This window comes from Grammomys surdaster, unplaced genomic scaffold (assembly GCF_004785775.1).
Source record: "Grammomys surdaster isolate TR1022 unplaced genomic scaffold, NIH_TR_1.0 63, whole genome shotgun sequence".
NCBI classification, from domain to species: Eukaryota; Metazoa; Chordata; class Mammalia; order Rodentia; family Muridae; genus Grammomys; species Grammomys surdaster.
Genome location: NW_021604565.1, coordinates 8523437 through 8534700, shown reverse-complemented (window position 1 = coordinate 8534700; position 11264 = coordinate 8523437).

The following is an 11264-nucleotide window of genomic DNA, read 5'->3' as shown; positions in this document are numbered from 1 at the left end:
TAAAATGGTATAAAAGCTGATTGGGAAAAAATAAAAATGTAAAATTTAAAAATAAATAACTAAATACTTCTAATCATAATGCTATTTTAAAAGATCTCAGCATAAAAACCTTTAACTGTGAATGATCCCAAACTTTCACATCAGTGAAATATGTGGGTGCTGACCACTTTAGCAAACCTCTATCTCTAAAAGTATTTATATTATGACTCATAACAGAAATGAATTTACAGTTATGAAGAATCAATGAAAGTAATTTATTGTTGGAGGTGACCAAAACATGAGCAACTGTATTAACAGGTCATAGCACTAGGTAAATGGAGAATCACTGGTCCCCACCACTTGCTTCTGACATTCAACCCACCTCAGCATCCTTCCGTGTCACCTGATGTTGATAATCCTCATTCTGACATGACTTCAGAAAGTCATTATTACCATCAACAGTGCATCCTGGGCCTCTCATATTCACCTCCTGTCATCACCTTATATAGACACATTATTCCTCATCATCACAGTAAAAAATGTAAATACAGGGTAAAAAGCAGAAGTTATATTCACAAAACAATTACTGCAAAAGTAATTATTGCTCCATTTTATTATTAATTATTCCTTTTATTCTCTTATTGTGACTAGTTAATTAAGCTTCATCCAAAAATATGCGATAGAAAATATAGCATATCATATTGCATATTACACAATTATATTATTGTCTTACACTTTCAAAACTGTCCTGTTTTAAGCATCTCTGAGAGTGTTGGTATAGAACTCATGCACTTAAGAGTCACGCAAGTTTTAAGGAAGAAAACAAAAGTCCTTTACTTAATGGAAAAAGAAGAATATGTTTTGAGATGAGATTATAAGTAGATAAGATAAGAATGACTAACTATTTTATCAACCGGATAGGGACTGGCAGAAATGAGCAATGCTGTTGGAAATGAAACCCACAATGATACGACAGTGTGAGAAGGATAAGTGTACACTTTGCTGCTCTTCACAGAAAAAGCACATCATTCAGTAAATTCTGAGCTTCAGAAAAGGAGCAGGATGGTGTCATTGCAAAGTAACTAGAGGGACAGCAGCAGAAATAGAGTGAAAGTTTGCTCACTGAATCATTCATTGTAGTAACAATAATGCATAGACTGAGCACCTGCTAGAAACTATGCAAAATTTAGAAACATACATAAGAATACAGAAATAATCAAGGAGGATAGACTGGTGAAAACATGTTCTGAATGTCAAGAAACTCACTGCCTATGGGCATGGGGTAAAAGAAAAATGCATAGTTAATGAAAATAAATACTATGTAGCATGTGCAGATATATTATTGATAAAAATAAGAATCTATGTACCAAATAAAATTTGAAAGAAGAAAAGCAAAGAAAAATTAGAGAGAACATGTTTAATTTGATACTTGCAGAAATTTAATTACCTGCATGAGTTTTGCATAGGCCTAATTGTTGGTCTGTGGAACAGAAGTGTGCAGGGCTCCTGGACGAGGTGTCTACCTAGAAAGAAATTGTGAGTCTTTATTGAAGATATGGGGTAAATGAGGCCAAGTTAATCAGAGAATAAATTAGTGTATTGTGTGCTATTTGTTCAAAATAGTCACCACCATTTCTCACTGGATTCAGTCTTACCACACATCTTTTATCAGATTACTTCTCAAGGGAAATTATAGTTTATTTCATGAAAGTAATCCTTAGCCTTGTGATTTTCTTGAGTCAATGAAACCTAAGAATCTAAGTAAAAATATTTAAAGCCCACGAATTCATTCTGTCATTTTTTCAGCTGTGTCTCTACACCAGCAATGACTACCAGGGCCAAAAAAAAAGACTCAATATGAAAAATTTGTGTATATAGTATAAGCTGAAAATAAATATACTTTGGAGGCTGCTACAATAAAATACTCATGCAGAATGGATAAATTGAAGAAAAATAGAGGTGGTATAAACCAGATGGCATTTATTCTTGAACAGAGAAACTTCACAAGACTAGACTTATAAATTTGATTGGATTTTTGGTTTGGGAATTTTATTACTATTATTATTATTATTTAATTTTTTTGCAGTCTAGTCATTGTTCCCCCTCCCAGTCTGTCCTCAGTCTCTTTCTTATCCAATTCCTCTTCCCACAGATCCGAGAGGATGTCCCAATCCCCCTACCCCCACCTCACCAAACCACCCCACTCCCTAGGGCCTCAAGTCTCTCTAAGTTTAGGCACTTCTTCTCTCACAGAGGTCAGACCAGGCAGTCCTCCACTGTATATGTGTCGTGGGCCTTATTATATCTAGTGAATGCTCCCTGGTTGGTAGTTCAGTTTCTGAGAGATCTTGGGGATCCAGGTTATTTGAGACTGCCAGTCTTCCTATGGGGTCGCCCTCTTCCTCAGCTTCTTCCAGCCCTTCCCTAATGCAACCACAGGGTTCTCCAGCTTCTGTCTATTGGTTGGGTGTAAGTATCTTCATCTGACCCTTTCAGCTGCTTTTTGAGCCTCTTGGAGGGTAGCCATACTAGGCTCCTGTCTGTAAGCACACCATCACCTAAATAGTAGTGTCAGGCCTTGGAGCGTCTCCTTGAGATGGATCCAAAAAGTTGGGCTGATCACTGGACCTCCTTTCTTCAGTCTCTTCTCAATTTTTTTTTCCTGCAGTTCTTTTAGACGGGAACAATTCTGGATCAGTAGTTTTGAATGTGGGATGGCAAAACCATCCCTCCACTTGATGCCCTGTCTTTCTACTGTAGGAAGGCTCTACAAGTTCCCCACTGTTGGGCATTTCATCTAAGGTCTCTGCCTTTGAGTCCTGAAAGTCTCTCGCCTCCCAGGTCTGTGGTACATTCTAGAGGGCCCCCAAACTTCTACCTCTCGAGGTTGCATATTTCCATTCACTCTGCTGGCCTTCAAGGCTTCACTCCTATTTCTCCTACGTCACAATCAATTCTTGATAACGTTCCCCCATTTCCTCCCCTCCTCTCCCAAACAGATTCCTCCCTCACAGGTCCCTTTTTCTTTTTAAAAAGAGAGAATGAAACAGGAAATTGGGTGAATAAGGAGGCAAAAAAATGTGATTGAAACTGTGGGAAAGGAAAATATGATCAAATATAGTGTATGAAAATATTTTAACTAAAACTGCTAAGAAAAACCAAAAACAAATAATTAGATTAAGTATCCAAGATGTAGAGCATACAGAACTTTGGTATATTTGAAATGTGAACTTATAAATAACTCCAAAATGACTGATTTCACTGAGTGTGTTGAATGGTCAATTGTAGGGCAGGAAAAAATTCACAATTGCTTCTATTTCAGCAGTAATATTTAATTTTGTTTTGTCACCAGGAAAACCAAAGCTGTAGACTTATAATACCAGGGATCAGCAAAGTGAGACACCCCAGGGATGTTGCATCCTGTGAGCTCCCCACTAAGGACAGGAATATCGAAGAAGCTGATTTTTACAGGGAAAAGCATATAAGAAGTATAGGAAGTAAACTTAATACTAATAGAGATGGAATAAGAAAGAACAGGGTGAACAGTAACTACAATTAATAATAATAATATCATGAATAAATTGGGTTCTCTATGTCTAAAATCTACATGAATATGCATATAAATCATCACATATGTAAATAAATTAAACGTTGGAAGACTACAGAAATTATACTTGAGAACAATTTCTAATATCTGAAGCTTCAAATAAATATGTTCACTGACATTAATTTAATTTTAGTTTCATTGACTTCCCATGGATGCATATTGGAGCATTGAGGTAGAGTTAGAAGTGAATGTCTATATAAAGTTATAAGAAACTTTAAAAACTATTTGAAACATTAAAAAGTGAAATGAATCTTCCAGTTACAAAGGGAAGGCAGTACTTACTATTCTCCCTGTACCTGATCGGGAACATTAACACACTAAAGTCAGTGATCTCAAAAAGCTGGTAACAGAGTTCAGAGTCTAAAAAGCAGAATATCATCAAAAGAGAGGAAGAAGGATATGAGAGTGACTAGGGCATCACTGGGCACAACACTTCCCTGAAAGCAGGAAGAATCTTCTCATGACTGTTGGTAGACTAATGAGAGCAGCTAGGGTTAAGGCTGTAAGACTGCCAAGACAGGAACCCAATCCTTAGTTAGGCAGTTTTTATACATGCCATATTTGAAAGTATGATCAGCCAATGGGGAAAGAGAAATACTATTGGATAAGACAAACTATGGTGCTTGTAAGTTTCTAAACTTTTCTTTCCCATGTTACTTTTGGTTGTCATGCTTTAAAACAGTAATAGAAAGCAAAAAAGATGTCACTGCCAGCAAGCACGTCAAGAGGCAAAGTTCTCTCAAGAAGAAAAGCATGGTTCTATTGAGTCATAGCTTTAGACAAGTGGGACAACTTAGGGATTCAGTGATGGAAACACAGTAACAAAAGCTAAGAAGCCTGCACATACAATTTCTCTGGCTGAGAACTATAGATCTCACAACATACTTCCAGTGCATAGCTTACCTTTTTCTTATGCTATTATTATGGGTCACAGGCTGGCCTGCAATTTCTGACAATCAATACTCAAATGTTTTCTCTTCTTTTTTGCTTTCTACTGCTGTTATGACAAAAAACAATATGTAAAAGAGAATTTTAGTGACTTATAAGTCCCCATCACAGTCTACCATGAAGGGAGCTCAGAGATATACCTTGACCCAAGAACTGAAGCAAAGACTGTGCAGGAGTCTTGCTTACTGGTTTGCTCATGATGACTTACCATACCTGCTACTTATACAGTATAGAAGTAGCACCACATACAGTAACTTGGGACCTCCCACATCAATTGTTAATCAAGAGAATACTCCCACACACTTACCTACAGGGTACTCTAATAGGGGCATTTTCCTAGTTGAAGGATTGCCTTTTCCTCAGTGAACTGAGATTGTCCTGTGTGGTTAAAGCACTAACTGTCACAGATTCAATTTCCATTCTTCATCAAATCACTTCTTCAGCCTTATTATCTTGTAGAATCAACAACCTCATGCCTCTGTTCTTTATTGGGTCTGCTCCTACCTTTTCAAAGAACTTCTTTCATTGTAAAACAAACAAAACCTGCTTGGTGAGTGTCTGCTATATATGAGGACATAGGTTAAACACTACATAGATATTTTGGAGGGTGTTTTTTCTCTCTTAAAAATTAATACATAATAATTTTCATTTTTTATCTCAAACAACTTAGTATGTTCCCTGAAAGTGAAGGATTCCATACGTGTGAGGTTTAGAAGTGAGCACGATGATCATCCAAGCCTCCAGGCCTGCCTGTGTTTGGACATCCATTATGTTTCATGTTACTTCTTTTTCCTGTTTTTCTTGTCTTTCCCCTTTTTCTTTTCTTTTCATTTAATTTTTCTTTTCTTCTTTCGTTTCTTTTACTTGATTTGAAATTTTAATATTTTTTCAATATTTTTCTATTTACATCCTGATCGTGTCCACCTCTCTCCTCTGCTCCCCGTTCCACTCTTACAAATTCCTCTCTGTACTGCCCCCTCCCCTTCTCCTCAGAAAGAGGATCTCCTTTGGGTACCACCCTGTTCTGGGATATCTAGTCCAATCTGGACTAGGTGTATCCTCTGACACTGAAGTCAAACCAGGCAGTCCAGATAGGAAGAAGGGGATCCAATGGCAAGTACATATATGGAGGGAGCCCCCACTCCACTTGTTAGAGGACCCACATGAAGACCAAGTCATGCATTTACTACAAATCTCTAGAGGCCCTAGGTCCAGTTCCAGCATGCTCCCTAGTTGATGGCTCAGTGTCTGCGAGCCCCATATGGTCCCAGGTTAGCTGACTCTGTAGGTTTTCTTGTGGTGTCCTTGATGGCTTCTGGCTAGCCCTTTTCTATTTCCCATTCTGCACAAGACTCCTGAGTTCTGCCTGATGTTTGCCTGTAGATATTTACATCTGCTTCCATCTGCTGCTGTAGGAAGCATCTCAGGAGGCAGTTATGCTAGATTCCTGCCTGCAGGCATAGCAGAATGCCACTAATAGTGTCAAGGGTTGGCTTTCTCCCATGGGATGGGTCTCAAGTTGTAGCAATCATTGGCTGGTTGTTCCCTCATTCTGGTCCATCTTTATCCATGGATATCTTATAGACAAGACAAATTTTAGGTTGAAGGATTTATGGGTAGATTGATGTCCTCCATACTTTGGAAGTCTTACCTAGTTACAGGAGGTGGTCACTTCAGTCTCTGTATCCTCTTCTCGTAGGAATCTCAGGTAGGGTCACCCCCACAGACTTCCTATATCTTCTCTGTCCCAGACTTCCAGCAAATCACCAGAGATACCCCCCACTGATAGATATCCACTCTCACTCTCAGTCCTCTCCTGCTTTCCCTCGCCCCACACCTGATCACCATCTCTGATCCCCTCCTGGCCCCCTCTCCTACCCAGTTATCTCTCAACCACCTCAGATGACAATTTAGTTTCCCCTTCTAAGTGAGATTCACACATTGTCCCCTGAGTCCTTCTTATTACACTATTTTGGGGGGTCTGTAGATTGTAATATGGTTATCCTATACTTTGTGGCTAATGTTCACCTATAAGTGAGTACATACCATACCTGTCTTTCTGGTTCTGGGTTACCTCCCTCAGGATGTCTTTCTAAAATGTCTTTTCTTGCAAGATTAGAATCTCAGGCTCAACCTTGTGAGCACTGCTCCCACAAACACCTTCTTTGTTTTTCCTTCATATATTTCCTAGAACAGCCTAATTCTGAGGCAAGCTGGTTACTTACAGTTCTCATCCCGATTTCCAGACTGCTAAGTGTTGTTGGAGAAAATTAAATAGCTTTGCTGATTGTTTTCATTATATTGTCATGATGTCCAACCTCAGCTGGGCCTTTGCAAACATTGGCAATCCCTTTGCTCCTCTCTCGACAGCTAGTTCCTATTTCCCACAGCATCTGTTCCAAATCTGCAGAGTTTTCCTCAAGTCTACTTTAATTAAAAACATTCTTAACATGGCTTACGAGGCTCTCCAAACTTTGGCTCCTTCCCATCTTCCTAGTATCCCCAAGGACCATGCTCTTTCTCGCTCCTCTAGGTTCTGTCCAAAATGGTACTTGTAATTCCCTTTTTGTGTCCCCTTTGGACAATCTGCTCACTGAGCTGTGAAGCCCCTCCCTTGTTTCCTTGTTTAATTCACCACACATCTTTCATTGTAATATCATAGGATGAGTTTTCCCTGACACTTAAGACTAGCTCAGATCCTATCATTTTTAAGACAGTGAATATTTTTCTTGATTCATCTGAAGCCAGTATTTTTCTTTGGGGTACTATGTACACCTAGAGACAGTATTGACTCACTCAACTAATATGCCACTGACATGTCGCACAACACCTAATCTTTGGAAAGAGCTTAAAACTTAGTTTTATATGTAAATGGAATCATAATTATCATACAAATGATCACATATAATATCATTACTGAATGGAGAAGCCTGTAATACTTTCAACATGCACACAGACCATCAAGCCTACAAATATACACAATTTGGGTTTTCTCAGTTTGACAACAGGCAAAAGAGTTTCTAGTCTGAATCATACAATCTCTTCCCTCACTCCTTCCCCTTTAATAGGATATCCTGCCACCCTGTCTCATCAACTTTCTGCAGCATTAGGAGCAACAGGTCAAGACACCCCTGTGGAGGGATGGATTTTAGTCAGGCTACAGCTTTAGGGACCACCAATGGACCAGTTGTTGGGGACCCACATGGAGACTGAGCTTCAGATCTTCTATATATATACCAGGGGCTTCAGTCTAGGCCTTGCATGTTCTTTGGTTAGTGGCTCAGTCTCTGAGAGCTTTTAGGGGTACAGGTTAATTGACTTTATTGGTCTTCCTGGGGAGCACCTATCCCTATGTACTAGTTCCTTTTAAATTTTTGAAATCAACTCATTTCTTTCTGTTGTGTTGTATTCACCTCACAAAAGAGTAAAATATCTATAAATATTTGTGCACTCCTCCACTTCATAAGAAAGATCCACACATGATATTGCTTGGATTACCAAGAATCAGATACTAGATAGCCCAGAGACCTAGGGTAAGACAAAACATAACCAGTCTAATACATACGTATACATACACATGCATATGCATATACATATGTAAAATATATCCAAATAAAATGATTCCTAATTATATTCTGCTATACTCATACTCATACATCTCTGGCTTTTTCCAGTCATCATTAGAGAGGCTTCCTCCTGCAGCATATAGGAACAGAAGCAGAGATCCACGGCCAGACATTAAGCAGAGAGAGTCTAAATTGGACTCCATTATATCCCTCCCCTCAATGCTTAAGGAACTGGGGAAGAGGAGATGGAAAGTTTGTAAGAACCAGAGGAGATAGAAAACACCAGGAAACAAGTCCTCCTAAATCAACTAAGCAAGGAATATATGAACTCACAGAGACTGAAACAGAAATCACAGGACCTCCATGCCTCCACACCAGGCCCTCTGCATATATATTATATATGTTACCTTATTATTCTTATGCTGTTTTTTATAAGAGTTCTCTAACTCTTGTACTTGCTCATGGGACTGTTATCCCTCTGATGTGTTGCCATGTCAAACTTTGATATGATAGTTTTTGATTTATCTTATTATATTACTTTGTCATATTTGGTGACTATCTGTTAGAAGACATTTTTCCTAATGAGAGTCAGAAAAGAAGTGGATCCATAGGGAAGAGAAGGAGAGGAGGAATTGGGAGGACTAGAGGGGGGAGAACCTACAAACAGGTTGTATTGTAAAAAGAAAAGAATATATATTCATAAAAGAAAAAAGTTAAAAATAATCAATAATTGACACACCCATCATCCATTCTGGAGTCACTCTAGGATAATCGAATATGAGTGAAATCAGCATGGTGTGCCCTGAGATTTAGCTAGCAAGAAATCTAGCAGCACTGCTCAGTAGCATCTCTTCAAATGTTCAAGGTCAGAACTCAAAGAAAACAAGACCTGTTCTTAAGCCTTCCTTGTTCACAGGCAAAGTTTATTGACCTAACTGTGACTGACATCATCTGTTCCCAAAGATAGATGAAACTCCAGGCAAATAACTCAGTGATTTCTGGAAGTGTTTAGCAAAATATTTTGGAGTATTTGGGTCTGGCTTGAGTATACTAAAAGTTTATTTTCTGGAATATGTTGGTTTCAATAGAAAGACACCAAATTAAAATTGACAGGACCAATTAAATACAGGGCTCTTTATTGTTTTAGAGAACCACAAATCCAGAGGAAGACTATTCACTGGGAAAATGGACCACTGTCTGGTTAAATGTAGAATCTCAAATGATGTCACCAGGGTCTGCTCTACCTTCCAGTCTCCAACTGTACACAGAAAGGTCCCAGTATATCCAGAACCACATCATCCTTGCTGCTAGCAATCGCAATGAGAAGAGCTATTTCTAGTCTCTGGTTTAAGGAAAGGATCAAATATGATTTTCAAAACTGAATCTATTGATGATCCTCATCAGAATCTTGAAATGTGGTAAGTTCCTGAGTCCTGGCCAATATCCTGATCCTTTCTTATGAAGGTGGGTCAGATTTATATGAGATTAAGTTGGTGGGGACTAGTTTCCCAGAGTAAGGTAATATATGTTTCTGAAAGCTAAAAAGAACTTGACTATGGAAAATATAAAAGATTTCCAAAATGGAAGTATTCTAAGGGTGTGATACACCAGGGTGAGATGCCAGAAACTTTAATACAGTTTTTGTATTATGTATGACAAAGTCATGGCGGTAATGAGATCCAGAAAGCCATCCTTACTACTCAAAACTAAATTAAGTGACCACATGGATCCCTGATAGGAAGCATGAGGCTGTCTTTGGGACCTGGACAGAGGGATCATAATTCTGTTGCCTACCTTCCTTTTACATTTTGTTATTAGAGTTGCTCCTGCTATTGAATTTTCTTCACCCAGTAAAATGGCAAATGTGACTCTCTTTACCCATACTTCCACAGGTTCATTAAAGCAAAAATTAATGACATTTCATTGTCATTTCTTGCTTGAAAAGTCAATATGAGCAGCCTAATTTTTGGCAAGCATCAATTCTTACCTTTTGACTGAATAGGAAAATCAAGTCTATTCCTAGAGGTCTGGTTGTGTGCCAGATAAAGAATATATTCATCATATTTATTCTCATACTACTTGTATTATAGATATATTTGAAAGTCTGAAGGTAACCTCATGACTCCATATGAAAATAACAGCTTTATGTTTTAAAAATAAGGTGTATAAATTACAAAGGAAAACTATTATCTATAGATTCAGTTAGCGACATGTTTTCAAAGTAAATGATGATATAGTAAAATATTTGCTTTATTAATAATTAGCTTAACATATAAGAAGTATTAACAGGCCTAACCATTTCTTCATACAATTTTCAAACTATAATAATCATGTTATATTTACCAAGGACATGATGCTATATGGAAATCTGTAGCTATTGTTAACTTTAAACTTACTATGTTCTCTTTGGTAAAATTAAGAATTTTATTTGTTGTTTGTTTTGAGACAAAGCCCTGACTATCCTGGAATTCACTATGTAGACAAGTACGGCATAGGAATATGCCTGCTTCTCCCTTGAGAGTGCCAGTTTTAAAGACATGGTCTATGTACATGGTCTATGTGTAGTCAAATTTTAATTAAATTATTCATTTAGTTTAAAATTGACGATTAAGTAATAATTTTCCAATCTTGTTATTCTGATGTTACAAATCCCTTCTTAGATCACATCAGGTCCATAGCTGTTCAACTATCAGGTCAAGGAAGTATGCATTTCAGATCATTTTCACTAGTCAGGCTTCTCTGGTGGGAAATAACTTACACATAATTTATGGAGTTAACTTATTTTGAAATAGTAACAACAGCTGAATCACACCTGAGAGGCTGAGAACCTGGTCCTCCTTCAGTCTAGAAGGCTGGCGTCTCAGCAGCCCCAGTTTGGCACTGAAAACCTGGAGAATTCCTGGAGTGCTACAACAATGGAAGTCTGAAAACACTGGTTCTTATATCAGCAAATAAATCAGCAGCAACAGGATAAATGGACTGTGTAGAGAGAGGAAAGGCCAAGTGAGCAATGGAGGGACTAAGCTTTCTTCTGTCCTGCCTTCTTGATATTGGCTGCTATCAGAAGGGGCTCTTTACACTCCCTGCACTGAGTCTTTCTACATCAATTAAGGCAATTCAGAGTCTCTACAGGTGATTATCATTTGTGGCAAGTTGACATTAAA